Genomic DNA, 16,879 nt, shown 5'->3' with positions numbered 1-16,879 from the left:
TTATTTTAAAATACCATTTAGAAATAACTAGTTTACATGCCCAAGTTACATTATGTGTTGAATAAAAAAATCAAACATAATAAAAATATCCAAATGACAGAGAATTATTTGGCATTGTTAGCAATCACAATCCAATGGGTTAACCTTGAAACCTATTGACCAGACTTTTTGCCTAACTTAGGTTCAAAATTAAATTATAAGGGAGTTACCCCAACGTGATACCATCGACTTGGCGAATCTAAAGGCAATCGGGTGACCAGTAAAAAACATGGTTTCATTTAAAAAAAAATCAAGATGACCCTTTTAAGAAATTTAAGACATTAATATATTGAATTGACCCGAGTCTTATAGCTTAACACCACTAATTCGCAATTCGGGTGATAGACTCCATTGAGTTTAAAAACTTGGTTTTTTTAAGAATACTTTTTACATAATAATACAATAACATAAATAGAAGTTCGTAAAACCAAGAACAAAATCAATTTCAAAAATGTTTGTTTAAAACTATGATAACATAATAGAAACCAAACTAAACCAATTTATGAACATAAATTTAAAATCAAGCAAAAATGAATAACCAAATCGAGAAAAAAGAATAAAAATAAAAGAAAAATGTGGGGAAATTAAAAAAAAAAGGAAAATGAAAAGAAAGGGTCATGTCTTTTAATATTCATATGAATAATGAAGTAGGTGAGTTGACACCTCTAACTCTTTTAGATATTATAGGTAATTTGTTAAGATTTTAGACAAATGGAATGAACCTAAAACATGTATACATAAGGTTAGCTATTAATTTAATTATGCAATCAATTTGGTAATATATAACTTATTTCACCAATAGAAAATTCATCGCGACTATTCCATATTTATTATCATCAAAACACAATTTCTTGCATTTTCTATTAGTCTTCCTTTGATCATATTATTTATTTATTTATTAGCTCACCACTTTTAATTCTATTCTGATAATTCATTGTTCTTACACACACTTATAATTACTAACTAATAACTTTATATCATATGGTTAATTAGGTCATTAAGGTTATAGGCCTATTCATATGGTTAGCTTAGTTCTTTCCAATGTCTTTAAGTTTTCTTTTTCTAGGATCATCTAAAGGATATCATGTCTATAAACCCTCACTCTAGCAACTATTTATAAAACCCCAAGTCCATGTCCCCCACTCATATGGCCAACGTACCCAATTATAATTAATAGCCCCTACTTATATGACTAGCTAACTTAATTCTAATTAGTAACCCCCACTCATGTCAATAATAGCTTATCCATTTCTGATCAGTAGCCCTCCAATTATGTGTTCGACATAACAATATCTTTTATAATTCTTTGATATTTCCCATTTCTTTTCTTCTTTTGGTATTTCTCATTCATCATTATTATTTGAATTGGAAAACACAATAATCATAAGGAATTTAAAGACAACATTCTTTTAAATAAAAAGTGTAAATTGGAGAGAATCTACACACTCCTCCTGATGTTTTTTTAGCTCTTCATATCGAGGATCTAGCTATTGATATCTCTCTTCTCATCAATTTTAAAATTTTCAAATTTCATGAATATGCATTCATGTTACTCGTTTTGAATTCGCATCAATATATCGTATTTCATATTCCATTTACTTTAGTTTCCAAGTTCTTAATTAATTCATTTTTTATTTCCATCAACTTTATATTTAATCCCTTGTTTTTCAATGTATACAATACCCATTTAATATTTCCTTACATTAAGGTTTCATGTTAACTTTGGTTCATAACCTTCATATTGATATAATTACACAACAAAGTAATTAATCTTTTTTCACTTTTAGTGCATATGCATAACATTCATATTATCTTCCCGATATCTTTATGTGGTCATCAAATTCCCATTTCTTTTCTTCTTTTGGTATTTCTCATTCATCATTATTATTTGAATTGGAAAACACAATACTCATAAGGAATTTAAAGACAACATTCTTTTAAATAAAAAGTGTAAGTTGGAGAGAATCTACACACTCCTCCTGATGTTTTAGCTCTTCATATCGAGGATCTAGCTATCAGTATCTCTTTTCTCATCAATTTTAAAATTTTCAAATTTCATGAATATGCATTCATGTTACTCGTTTTCAATTCGCATCAATAAATTGTATTTCATATTCCATTTACTTTAATTTCCAAGTTGTTAATTAATTCATTTCTTATTTCCATCAACTTTATATTTAATCCCTTGTTTTTCAATGTATACAATACCCATTTAATATTTCCTTACATTAAGGTTTCGTGTTAACTTTGGTTCATAACCTTCATATTGATATAATTACACAACAAATTAATTAATATTTTTTCACTTTTAGTGCATATGCATAACATTCATATTATCTTCCCGACATCTTTATGTGCTCATCAAATTCCCAAACATAAGGTTAATTTCCATATTAAGTCTTTATGTTCCATTTTAATCCATTGTTCTTATTGCCTACTAATTGATCCTCTATTTTCATTACTCCTACTTAATGTTTCAACTTCTAAGATTGTAAACTTCACATTAATACTTTCCAACACCTTATCCCAATTAACATCGACTACTTTGTAACTTCATCCTTGCTCATAAAATTTAACACATGTATTATAATATATGCATGATTTTTACTTTACAACATATATAATATTTCATTTTTTATGTTCCATCCATCCTTCATTTTTTTTTTTTTTACTTTTCTACACCAAATTACTTTATTTCCAAATTGTACCTAACATAAACACCGATAATATAGTAATTTAAATAATTAACAACTCAACAACCCCATAAACCTTCACCATGTTTCCCAATAAGTCAAATAGCATGAATCACACATACTCGACCCTAACATCAATCTCACAACCTACTTTCCACAAAATTTTGTCAACTAACATAAAGTTACATAAGTTTCCATTTAATATTCCATTTCTATTATATTACTTATGGTTAGCCTTAAGCCTAGCAACCATTCCATGATTTTTATTTTTATTTTAACTCAATTGCACTTAATATGACTTTTATTCCTCATACTTTTTCAATTTCACAACTCAATATTTTTCCTTTAACTTTCATAACACACAACTCATATTCCTTTTGAAGTTTTATAGCGCAGAACATATTTTCAACTATATACTTATCTCATATCATATTTCTCATATATATACATCAAAATATCAAACAATTTCACATAACTTAAGCTTAATCCTTCCCTTTCATAAACCCCTTCTCATGGTCGATCCTAGGTTTAGGGTTACCCATAACTTTCCTTTAATTTCTCTTCATTATCGTACTCTATCTAGTAATTTAATACTTATTTATATAAGCATTTAACATAAAAACACATATTTTCCCTAAATTACTCAAAACCCCTAACATTGATAATTTGAGAATTACTTCCTCTAAGCATAAAAACAAATATTGACAAGAAATTGGGTTACTAGAACACTCTACCTGATGATTTAGGACAAAAATAGGAAATTCCTTGCAATTTCTCTTCTCCTTCCTTTCTTTCCTCTTCAAATTTCTTTCTTTATCTAACTAAAAATTCATTCCTTGATTTCCCCTACTCTTAGATAAGTTTATGTATTATTTTCTTTACTAATCTTTGTACAATTTCTTCCCTCTTCAAATATCTTTCTTTATCTAACTAAAAATTCATCTCTTGATTTCTTCTACTCTTAGATAAGTTTATGTATTATTTTCTTCACTAATCTTCATACAAAACACTCTTATCTACCCATACCATTTAGTTTGAAGAAGAAGAAGAAGAAGAAGAAGAAGAAAAGGAACAAGTTTTGCAAGATCTTCCTCTCTCTTCAAAATATTTGGCCTAAATAGTGCATATTTGTTTTCCATCAATTACTATTTTACTCTTATTCCTTCAATTATTTTTTTCTTGTTCAGGTTTACACTAATTGACTCGGGTATACAAAACAAAACAGGGGGTCTATACCATTAATTGTAGAAATTTTCTCATATCTACTAGTTTTAATTGGGATTTACACCATTAAACCTAGAGTTTACAACTATAAATATATATGTTGCTAATTAATTTTACTTAGGATTGAATATGTGATAAGGCGATAGCTATCTCAATCAAACAAGAAGTAACATTATAGACCTTGGACGCGTATAACAGGTTATTTGTTCTTAAAATAACCATTATGTAAAGAAATATATGAGTTTAATGGATAAAGGGATTGCAAGAATCTATAACACAAAAAAAATGAAAGCAATTAAGAGAAAGTTGTAAATAAATGAAAGAAATAAAACACTTTAGGGTTAAAAAAAAAATAGATAAAATTGCAGAAATTAAATGTATAGGGTTAACCAATATTTACAATAACATTTAGCCTTATTTATACTATTACAAAGTTTAAATCATACTTTCATACGTAATTATAATCCTCTATAAATATTGATAGTAAATAAAAAGGTTTATTAAATATTAAAACAAACTAAACTCCTCTTCTATTGATACACATGTGAATTCTAAACCAATCTTTGAATTCTAATTAGTTATTCAATTAAGGACTCACACTTTAAATAGAATTGTATTTTCTAGTTCTTGTGCATCCATATTTTCTTGGTCAATCAATTTTTTAGTCGATTGTGGCTTCTAGTCGCTTGGTTGACTAGTCCACTACCTCTTTAACTCTCCCAGATAATCAATAAATATTATATAGCTTAGTTGATTTTAGTGATTCATGATCAATTGCAACTTGTTTCCCTTTTTTTAATAATCATTGTTCCATATAGCCAATCAAGTGGTTGTAGTTGACATTGATTTTATTAATGCAAACATGTGTTTTTATTTATAAATGATTTTTTATCTTTAATATTCATTTAAGTTTGATTAATAAGTCTAAAATAAAAACAAAGTCTTTTGGATAATAATATTTTGCAAATAAAATTATAAAGTGGTTATAATTATGAAAATTTCTACTACATTAAAGCATTGCTCTTAAATATTCCTGGTCAATGTTTTATTACAATTATACTTTTATTAGATCTATTAAGACTGATACATAAAATATTATTTCTTTAATAAAAAAAATGATTATTCTTATAAGTTAGAGTATGAGGGACACTTGAAACTAATAAGCAGATGCTAAATAAATGACATGTACACTAAACTAACCCGTATGAGGATTCTATATGAATATATTACATATGTGTATGGAAAGACTCATATGGAGGTTGAGCAAGTGATTCTTATATTTGAGACTATCAGGTTATCTTATATAAGAAATGACATATTTTGATCCTGACTATATGATGTCTTAATCAAAGGTAAAAAATGAGCATACATGGAGTATTATATAAACTATATAGATGTATTTAAGTGATCAAAAGAGGATTTTTCACCCTAAGTGATTTAGAAAAATTACTCCACATGTTCTTAAATAACATTGGTTATGAAATTCTTGTGCAAGGTAGAATGAGATTTGAAAGAGATTTCAAATCTTATTCAAATAATCAAAGCCTATGGTATTGAGAAAACATATAATTTCATAAGTTAAACACATTCCATGCTTAAAGATCTGAATGAAAATATTCTAGATGAAGGGATAATAGTTACACTAAGAAACTAATGACTAAAAGACTAAGTCAAACCACATATGACTTTTCTAATGTCACATTGCTTAATGTTGTACTTGATCTTTAAATATAAATCAATTAGTTTGTTGAATCAATAATAATTTGATTTTTTTAATTTAATTGATCTTGTTTTAACAATATATTAGGAATCTAGTGGGTTACAGACATTAATAATCACTTGTAAGAAAATTACATTGGGATGATTAATCAAGTATGACTAGATAATAAATAAGTTTTAGAAATTAAGGATTATAGTGTAATTAATAAAAGAGATTACAATTCTAGACCTAGAAAAATCAAGTAAGGACTTTATTGCATAACTTTCTAATAATTATTTTAAAATAAGATATATGATATTTTTCAAGGGACAAAGTAATATTTTACCACTACATGGATATTAGGTTTTTCTTATAAATAGAATACTATATCTCATATTTTTCTGATGAGTTAAAAAAACAGAGTTCAAAGTACAAAAATATAATAGAGTACTACATGTAAGAACAAAGAACAAAAAGAAAATAAAACAACTAGCACTCGAAGTAACAATCCTTCTATCTTAAAAAGCTTGTTAGTCTTAAAGACTTGATTGAACTCTAAAAAAGAATTGAGCTTAAGTAATTTTCACACAAACCTTAAATAATCTTATATTGTCTAACAGGATCAATAAAACCTTTTAAAAGTCTAAAAATATCATTTTCACTATGTTCATGTCTTTCAAGAAACCTAACAATTGTAGTGGAGTCATCGTTAAACAATTAAGGTATTTAATTGCATGTTTTAATAATTATTGTTAGGGTTAATCATGAATTAATATTTTATGGAAAAAAATGATTTGCCCATAATTGTTTTTCCTCATATAGAATTTTTTTTTTAAAAAAAAATGGTTGCTATTCAGGCTAAAGGTGGCTTGATTTCTCATAAAAAAAAAATTAAGAAAACGTTTGTTGCTTCCATCAATGATGGCATTAACATCATGGCATGCTCAAGGATATCTAACACACCAGACCAACGTGTAGTGGGTAGTATGCATGTTTCCACCATAGGAGGAAAAGGAAAAATTACAGTTCCACCCCTAGAAATATGAAGTATTGATTTTATATTAAAAAATAAAACACATAATTAATTTAATTATATTATTAAATATTCTAATTATATTATGATTGAAATTACAATGCTTAATTAAACTAAGAAAAACGGATTTTCTAAATAAAAAGAGTTTTTTTAAATCTCCATAAATTTTGTCTAATTGATCTTAAAAGGTTTAGAATGTTAGTAAGAATTCTAATATAGTTATTTTATTATTAAAACTTGAAAAATTATTTTTCAAAGAAAACAAAATAAATAAAATTTATTAGTAATTTATCAAATTGAGTTTGATTTAATATTTCTAAAAGTTAGAAATATTACTTTAAAAATTACATATAAAAAGTCAATAATTATAATTGAAGCATGCATTGTGTGTGTGTGTGTTTTGATGTGATTAATGCATGGTGCATGATTATGGATATTAAAAGACCAATGCAATTATGTTTTGAATGATCTAATACTAAAAAAGGATTATATGCCCTACTTTTTCTCTATTTTTCTTGTTGGATGTAAAATTCTTTTCTCATCTAATTTTTCTCGAATTTAACTTAAGATTTATTATTCAATTATATAAACTTTATGTAATTAAAAATGTAGGAATTCAAATATTAAAAAAAAATCATGTCAAATGATACACCTATGGTGCTTGCATGAACTTATAAAGATGTATAGCAACTACTTAGATTTTGACCGCCTCTTTACTTTGATGGTTTGAGAAAATTAGTTTAGATATCTCCACAACCATTCAGTCATAATAACATGCCATATATGTATGTTTTTGTATAATTTTTATATATGATATAATAATCATGCATAGTATTAGACCTAATTAATAAGATAAATCCCTCATTAATATATTTATATGTTAAGAACATGATTTGTTGTCTTCTAATTTATAAATATAAAATGAGAGTTAATTTATGATTAATTTGTTAAATTAAACAACATTATTTTAAATTATATATGTTTAATGTTATAGAAATTAGGTCATAATTTACTAAAATTGTATGATCCAAATGAGACACTTATGATCATATACGATTATAGTTAGTAGTTAGGTAAAACATATATGATATGTTTAGACAAATAGTTGCCACCAAACTTATTTAAGAGTTACATAGAGTTGTGATTAATAAACTATATTATTTACCTAGTTTAATTTATTTTGATTTGTAAAGTTGTTTAAGGTCATATAAATTAAATGAGATCCTAACTTACTAGAAGATATAAGTGAGATTTCTTGAATTAATAGTGAGAACTATTAATTTACATGAAAATAATGGGAGAGTACATTATGATTAAAGAACTTATCTAATTTTAGTTATATATATATATATATATATATATATATATATATATATATATATGAATAAAACTAATACTTGCTTCTTTATATGAACAAGTTTTATATCAATATAAGTATCAATACATCCATATACAACATACTTGAAGCTAACAAATTGATTGAACCAAATGTTTTAGACTGGTTTCAGAATATGATAATTGTTTTAAAATAAGAAACAATGTTATATTTTCTTAAGAATTCAACTCCTTCCATCCCTAATACGGATGTCGATGATGAAGTTAAGACTTAATATCAATGTTATATTGATGATGATAATCAAGCAAGCTACATATGTGATGTTATCCAACTTGTCACCTAAACTTTAGGTCGTGTTTGATTGCAGGAAAGTGAATTCCTGGAATTCACTTTCCTGCTTTTCCTATGTTTGGCAACAAGAAGGAAAAATGGTCAAAGGAAAATGAATTCCAGTCAACCTAAAATTAATAACGTTTCAAAGGAAAGTGTTTTCCTCTTTTAACACTTTCCTTTTGGCGTGCGTAGCTAGCGCACGCCTGCCCAATGAATTAATTCACTTGCTACAGTAGCAAGTGATATAATTCACTTGCTACTGTAGTAGTGAATTAAAATGCAAAGGGAAGATTACCTGTAGTCTGCTGCTTGAAGACGAATTATAATTCACTTGCTACAGTAGCAAGTCATATAATTCACTTGCTATTGTAGTAGTGAATTAAAATGCAAAGGGTAGATTACTTGTGGTCTGCTGCTTGAAGACAAAGCCGGTTCTCTCGGTTTATTTTATTTAAGTCCTAGGTTTTTTATTAAATCAAAGTTTAATTAAGTCCTCAAACTCATTAATTCTTCAATTAAATTCTTAATTTTATTAATTAAAATAATCTAAATTTTAATTAAATCAATTCTCCAATTAAACCCTTGATTTAATTAATTAAACTAGTCAAGAGCTTAATTAAATCTTTAAACTTCCAATCATGCTGCCCTTAACCCAAATTTTAATTCATCCTTCATTTATTTTATTTTTATTTTTATTTTACATCATCTTTTTTTTTATAATAAAAATAAAAAGGTCAAAAATTGGGTTATGACAATTGTAAGTGATTAAATATTTTATATATATTAGATAAACTTGAAAAAAAAATTAATTCATTAATATTTTCCAGTTCATTTTCCATAACACAACCAAACACTGGAAAATATTTTCCAGTTCATTTTCCATAACACTACCAAACATCGAAAAATACTTTCCCGGAATTCACTTTCCAAAAGAAAACCACTTTCCAAAAGGAAACCACTTTCCTGCAAACAAACAGAGCCTTAAAGGCAATATGAGAATATGGATGTCAATAATTAATTATGTGTCTCAAAAAATTATTTGATGTGGCTAATAGGAATAAAATGTATGGGACCTCTAAGAAATTGTTCATTTGCAAGATGACAAAAGGTTCCTTTGTGAACTCTCTTGTTTTGAAAATGATTAACTATATTAAAAAATTAGATCAATTGGGATTTTTCATAGACCACGAGTTAAGTATTGACTTAGTCTTGAAGTCTTTACTTTAATTTTATAGTTCATTATTAACCATCACATGAATAAACTAGATAATCAATCTTCATAACAGTTATGGCATTGTAGATTAGGTCATATCAATGAAACAAGAATAATTAAGTTATATAAAGAAAGGCATTTTGATCTTTTTTTATTATTATTAATCATATGAAGCTTTTTCAAATGGATAGATATTGGGTATAACATGAACTACATGAAGGTATTTAAGTGATCAAAAAAAGATTCATCACCCTAACAAATATCCCACCTTTTGTCAATTGGTATTGATTGTTAAATCCTTGTATAAAGTGGAAGGAGATTTAAAAAGGGTTTTAAATCTTATTCATATCATCAATAACTATGGTGTTGAGAACAAATATGATTTGACAAAGAAAACACTATATGCTTAAATGTCCAAATCGAGATATTATTGATGAAGGGATACTAATTATAACAAGAAACTAATTACTGAAAGGTTAAGTCAAATCACATATGACTTTTCAAATATTTAGGTACCATGACATGTTACCAAACACTATAGTTAATCTTTAAATATAAATAATAAATTAAATTACCAAATCTCATTTTCTTTAGGATTATGATTTTGAACCAACATATTTGGAACCCAATAGGTCACACATATTAAGATAATTTGTAAGAAATTAAACTAAGATAACTAATCAAGTATGACTTGATTGTAAATAAATTTTATAGATTAAGGGATATAATATAATTTATATAAGGAGTTACAATTATAGACCTAAAAATTTTAAGTTGGGGATTGATTGCATAAATTTATAAAATTATCTTGAAATAATATAAGTGATATTATTTAGGGATAAATTTATATTTTATTATTTATAGGGTTATTAGGGTTTCTCTGTAAATATAATTATACACCTTGCATTTTCTGATGATCAAAGATCAAAAATATTTTTCTTTACACATATATATAACATTAGATGGACTTATTCAAATAGGTTGAGTAAGGAAAATAAAAAGTTAGCATTCAAGGAATAATAATCTCTCTATCATAAAATGGTTTTAGGAGATTTATGATGTATTGGTTCTTATTGAAAACTATTAGAGGTTAGATAACTGGATGTAATTTATATAAGGGATTACAATTCTAGAGCTAAAATTTTTTAAGTAGGGGATTGATTGTATAAATTTATAAAACTGTCTTAAACTAATATAAGTAATATTATTCGATGAGTAAATTGATATTTTATCATCTATAAGGTTACGAGGTTTTCTCTATAAACAAAATCATATACCTTAGATTTTCTAATAATGAAAGATTAAAATATTTTTCTTTACACGTATAAAGCAATAGATACATTTATGTAAATAAGCTGAGGAAGGAAAATAAAAGGTTAGCCCATAAAGCATAATAATCTCTCTATCTTAAAATGGTTTTAGGAGATTTAACATGCAATGGTTCTTATGGATTATTATTAAAGGTTCCATAACTTAATGACTTATGGTTTATAATAACCTAACGTTGAAGAGTTCATCAAATCTAAAAAAAAGATATGATCTTAAAGTAATCTTCGCTAAAAAAAAATGACCTTATATTATCTAACCAAATCCTTGGTATCATAATCCAACTATAGGTCCCCTAAGGTTTCCTTTTAAAAAACAAATGGTGGTAACTAAAAAAAATCTATAAATACAAAAAAAAAAATGCATTTTCAACATGATTTGGCTGATTTTTTTGTCATTTTATAGTTTTTAACCATTTCACTTATTGTTTTCATATTTACAAAATTTTCAAGAAAATGAAAAAAGAAAAATTAATCAAACAAGAAATTCATTAGTGAGTCAATTGTATTGTAGAAATAATAATAAGGACTAGTTTTTTTTTTTTTCTTTTAAATGAACTTCAAAAGAAAAGGCAAGGGAACACTTTTTCAAAAAAAAAAAAAAGGTAACAAATTTCATTTTAAGAACAAAAAGGAGATTGAGAATTTATTTTGTTTAAAAGAAAAGGGAAATTTTAGAAAACACTAGAAGCTTTTGAAAAATACAGGAGAGTTATGGAAGGGTGTGAAAACAAATTATAAATTAGGTGTAAAAAGAATATCTTGAGTAGTATAAATAAGGGTCATACTCATAAAAAAAAGAAAGAGACAAGAATTAGTCTAAAAAAAATCATAAACACTCTCTTTCTATTGAAAAAAAGAAGAAGCAAAAACACTAGAAACAAATGCTAAAAAAATCATTGCCTCTAATACTCTCCAACACACATATATATATTTTTTAAAAAAAAAAAAACAAAGAGCAAAAGCTCGTCCCTTCTCTCTTTAAAAAACAAGAGAAAATTGATTCTCCCTCTCCAAAAACAAGAAGATAAAGTTATGACCTTCTCTCATCACCAACCACTCAATATACTATCAAAAACTCACCATGACAACACTTGTTTTAAACTAAACAAAAAGACAAAGAAAAAGAAACACAAAGAAATGAAAGTGCAGTAGAAATAAAAGGAAGCCAAATCTTCAAATTGATGGATCTCATAACCCCGACAATGGTGAACATCAATGTTGATACTTTGTGAGCTGCAAAACATGCCTTTAGACCTCAGTAGCATATGAAATAACATGTCAATAGCTCCAAACGTCCTCTTGCACGTAAGACATATACGTGACTGTGTGCCATAACTACTTCCATCAGTTCCATTAACTTTTTATTCCATTATTAAAGGTTCATGCTTTCCTAAACACTAACATGCTAAACCTATTTTTATGATTGTGTTTGTATTTTAATTGGACAATATGTTCAAGGTCATGGATTATATGTTTGTTTAGTTGAATGTGATTTGTGATGTCAAAAATCTTTGTGTTGATTAAATTGATTGTTTGAGTTGTTAATGAAAATCTTAGATTGTGAATTTGATGAAAATCTTTTATTTGAATCTGCTTATGATTTTAATAAAACTTGTTTTTGTTTTTAATATTGAAGAAATAAACAAGATAATATAAATGTGATTGTGGTTGATTCTTGTAGTTCTTTTTTGAATAAGTTGTTAATGATTGTTTTTTACATGTTGACTTGATTCAAAATAATTGATATAAAAATGGTAAAATTGAGACTAGAAAATTAAAAAATGAATGATGAAAGGTATTGTTGATAAGGTTGATGTTGTTAAGGGGTATTGTTGATAATGTTGATGTTGTTAGTGTTGTTTAGATGACATTGAATTGGCGATTGATGAATAAATAGCTTGATTTTGAGTTTGATATCTTGATTAGATTCATTGTATGACTTTGTTGCATGATGTGGAAAAATTGGAATATATAGAGGAATACTTTTAATTTAATTTTAAACTTATTAGATTTATAAATAGGTGAATTTGATTGTTAGATCTACAAATATTTGACAAAATTAGTGAGTTTAGAGTTGGTAGGTGAATTGTAATTTTAAAAATATAAGGTGGATAACGTGTGTATATTTTTAAAATATTATTTATTGGAAATTTTTATGGGTTTAACGTCTATTTTAAAAACAAAAGAAAAAAAAATTTTGCTTCTCACTTTTAATTTTTGTGTATATGAACTCATAGCAAGCTAATACTTGGATATTAGGAGGAATAACCTTTCATCATAATTTTCTCAAAACAATGGAACGATGAAATTTTAGGTTAAGAATAAATTGGATTTCTTGAAATTCTCACCAATTAGGGGTATTTTCAATCCAATAGTCAATAACACTAAAGTAAAGAATATATAAATACCATATGACATGAACCTATTTGGGACACCTTTTTATGGACTTTCCCTAGGACTTGGGCTGGTTTATAAAGACCCAACATAAGCCTCTTAGTACATTCATGAACATAACTTAAAAGTTGTTATTTGATTTAACCAATTTAGAAATGTTTGAGGTGCTATGATACAAACGAACATTTTCAAGGCAAATTTCATGGATTATCTCTAGGAATTCAACTGGTATACAATGACCCATCTTAAGCCCCTAAGTACATTCATAGGCATAGCTATAAAGTCAAGATCTGATTTCACCAACTTAGAATAATTAACCAAACTTTTCAAATAGATAAGTGTTAAGCCTACATTTAAGAATATCTTTGGTGAAGGTCTATCTAATCGGTTAATGACTTTTGCTCAAGTCCAACCTAAAGATGGGAGTGCCCTAGCCCAACACTTCACTAACATAATGGCAATAGCTGAGAGAATTGAGTAAGCCATAAAGGTTGATAAAATTGCTATTAGAAAAAATAAAAAAGACAATAAGGTACACCACCTGACATCTAACCAAAATCAACAAAGGAAAAAATAGAACAATAGGTGGATGCAAATCAAGCAAAATGATCCTACATCCACAACAGAATAAGAAGACCTTACAACATCTTCTCTAGTTTTTGAAAGAGATGTTTTGGAAATTTCTTAGTATTTGACAAATCACTTTAATTTCACAAAACCCATTATGACCACCATACCCGAAGTGGAGCCTAACAAAACATGTGAGTATCATGATGGAGCAATGGGGCACAACATTGAAAATTATCATTCTTTGAAAGATAAGTTTCTTCATCTTATTGAGGCTGGGTGGATTACATTTAATGGCCAAGAAATCTATAAGGATAATGCAAAGGGATAAATGAACCGATTATGAAAGCTTCAAGTGCTAAAGAAAATAACAAAAGCTAGATTGTTGTAGTCAACATACTTTGTCATTTTACTTTTGTAAACAAGGTCTTCAAGACCATTTTTATTTTTAGATGTTTTGCAAAACTCAATTATATTTTTTAATGTATTATGCCTTTTCATAGTATAATTTTTTTAATTGAAACCAAGATAAAAATTGTTATGAAAAAGGTAATTTGTTTTTTTATTGTTCATAATTGGATAGATATAATGACAGAAAAGATGAAACCCTAAGGTGTGCCATGTAAGATGTTAAAAGGTAATTCTCAGCATTTTAAAACTCATGAAATTGACTTTTATCATGTGGCTCTATTCAAAACATTTTGACCATATTAATTTTGTAAAAAAAACCATTTAACAAAAAAAACCTTGAAAAATAAACTTACTTTTTTTTATTTAAGAAATAATTCAATTTTTGTTTTAAATAATGTTTAGACACCTTTTTATAAGGTGACAAACAAATCATTCAAACAATTTGCATTTTAAGGTAACCAAATAATTTTGAATCAAAATGAAAAATGAAAATATGCTCACATCTCATGTCTATTGGGCCATATTTTAGCTACATGCATAATCACATGTAATTAGATTCACTTAGTCATTAATTCATAAAAACATAGTCTTTTACAAAAGTCTCAAACCCTCACACATGATGAGGATTAAATTTATCAATTCTAACCATTTGGGTTTGGAATGATGAAAGACCATCTTTGTTATCCCCTTAAATTATAAAAATATATCCCTAATGGTTTATATTTTAGTCTACGTACATTTTTCTTTGTAAAAATCTTGACTAGGATTATATCCTCATATTAAGGGCAAACAAATTCAAAGACCCAAGATTAAGGAAATGCCGTGAAAAAATCAGAGAGCCCGAGAAATCAAAATAATAGGGGGGTAATTAGTACTTAAAAGTGCATTTTTAACAAGGTTTTATATCATCATTTTGCACTTGAAGTATCAATAACTCCTTAACTAAAGCATGTTTTATAATAACATATCTAATAATATAAGATACCTTTAATTTATGATAAATGTTCATCTTAAATGCAGGCCTATCACATAAATAAAAAGATTAATTGATGAGTTTAAATACTGAAATTGAAAGGACAAAAAGAGGGCCAAACATAGAAAATAGATGTTAGTGCAGTCTAAACTGGAACATTGTTCGGTAATTGAGTTATATCTAGAGCTGTAGATCTTGGATTTAGGTCTTCTTTATATGGATGGAAAGGTACGACATATGCCTACAACTTTCATGCGGATTCCAAGATTTAAAAAGGTCATTTTCAAGTCCAGATTATAGCAACAACAAAGAAGTCTAAATCTGCCCTGCAACCCAGACATTTTTCAGTGTTCAACCCATATTTCGAGTTCTAGATGTCCAAATGACCTCAATTTTTTATCCTGAAAAGATAAGATAATTTTCTAGAACTTTCATGAGTACAGGTGGTTCCAATTCTAATGTTAGCAATGACGTTTTATTCAGACAAGAAGATAAGGATTTTTACCAAGTTAAAAGTTAACCACCCACTCAACAATTAGTCATTAAATTAATAATTCTAAATTTTAGCCTATAAAAGGAGGCATTGGCATGCATTTAGGAGCTTGGTTGTTCAAATCAATAACTTGATATTGCTCTCTCTCTATTTATATTTTTGTAATTCTTAAGCTTTGCTTTTATTAATATCTTGTTTATGCCTTTCATTTTCTTTCCTTTACATAGTTAACTTGTATCTTATTTATGTTCTCATTTTGTTTATTTATGTTTTCCTCTTTCATTATGTTTAGCTAAGTTTATTATGTCAAGGTGAAAAGTGCACTAATGGTGTAAGGATAAGGATAGTGTAAACTCAACATGGACCTTAATGTTTAATATTAACATGTCTTATCTTTTTATCTTACTAATTCTTAATACCTTGATTGTTAAATGGTTAATCTAGATTTGTGTTGTATAACACTTGTTACAACAAATGCTTGGCACTCTTATAACACAACCGTATGGTATAACCTACACCTGTGCTATGAAAGGAACATGATTTGTTGTTAACATAAGTTAACATCATGAATTCCTGAAAATATTTAAAAATTTGGTGTTACTTAAATGAGATAATTAATATGATCATGTTAACAATTTATAATAAGCTATTAATAACAAATAATCCGATTGGAACCTTCTTTGTGTGTGGTTTCCAGTTGAATAATAAGAGTTTATACTATACTTGTTTGAAATGCCGTTAGTGGATCCTCTAACCTTGACATTTGTTTTTATCATTATTTAATCCTTACATTAATCTTCCATCTCAAAGTTCTCATCAACTTCTTTTTCTTTATTATTATTATTATTATTATTATTATTATTACTACTATTACTACTACTACTACTACTACTACTACTACTACTACTACTACTACTACTACTACTACTATTACTATTATCATTAGTATTATTGTTGTTGTTGTTGTTGTCTATAATTTATACATTTAACCTCCCTATGGTTCGATTCTGGTCTTGCCGGATTATTTATTACTTCGACACTCTTACACTTGGGAGAAGACATCAATCTTTTGGTTGTGTCAGGGGGCATGCACAAGTGAAAAATAAAAATGAACAAGTCAAGGTAAAAAAAAAAATGAAGATG

This window comes from Populus alba, chromosome 1 (genome assembly GCF_005239225.2).
Source record: "Populus alba chromosome 1, ASM523922v2, whole genome shotgun sequence".
Taxonomy (NCBI): domain Eukaryota; kingdom Viridiplantae; phylum Streptophyta; class Magnoliopsida; order Malpighiales; family Salicaceae; genus Populus; species Populus alba.
Note: the sequence above shows the minus strand (reverse complement) of the source record.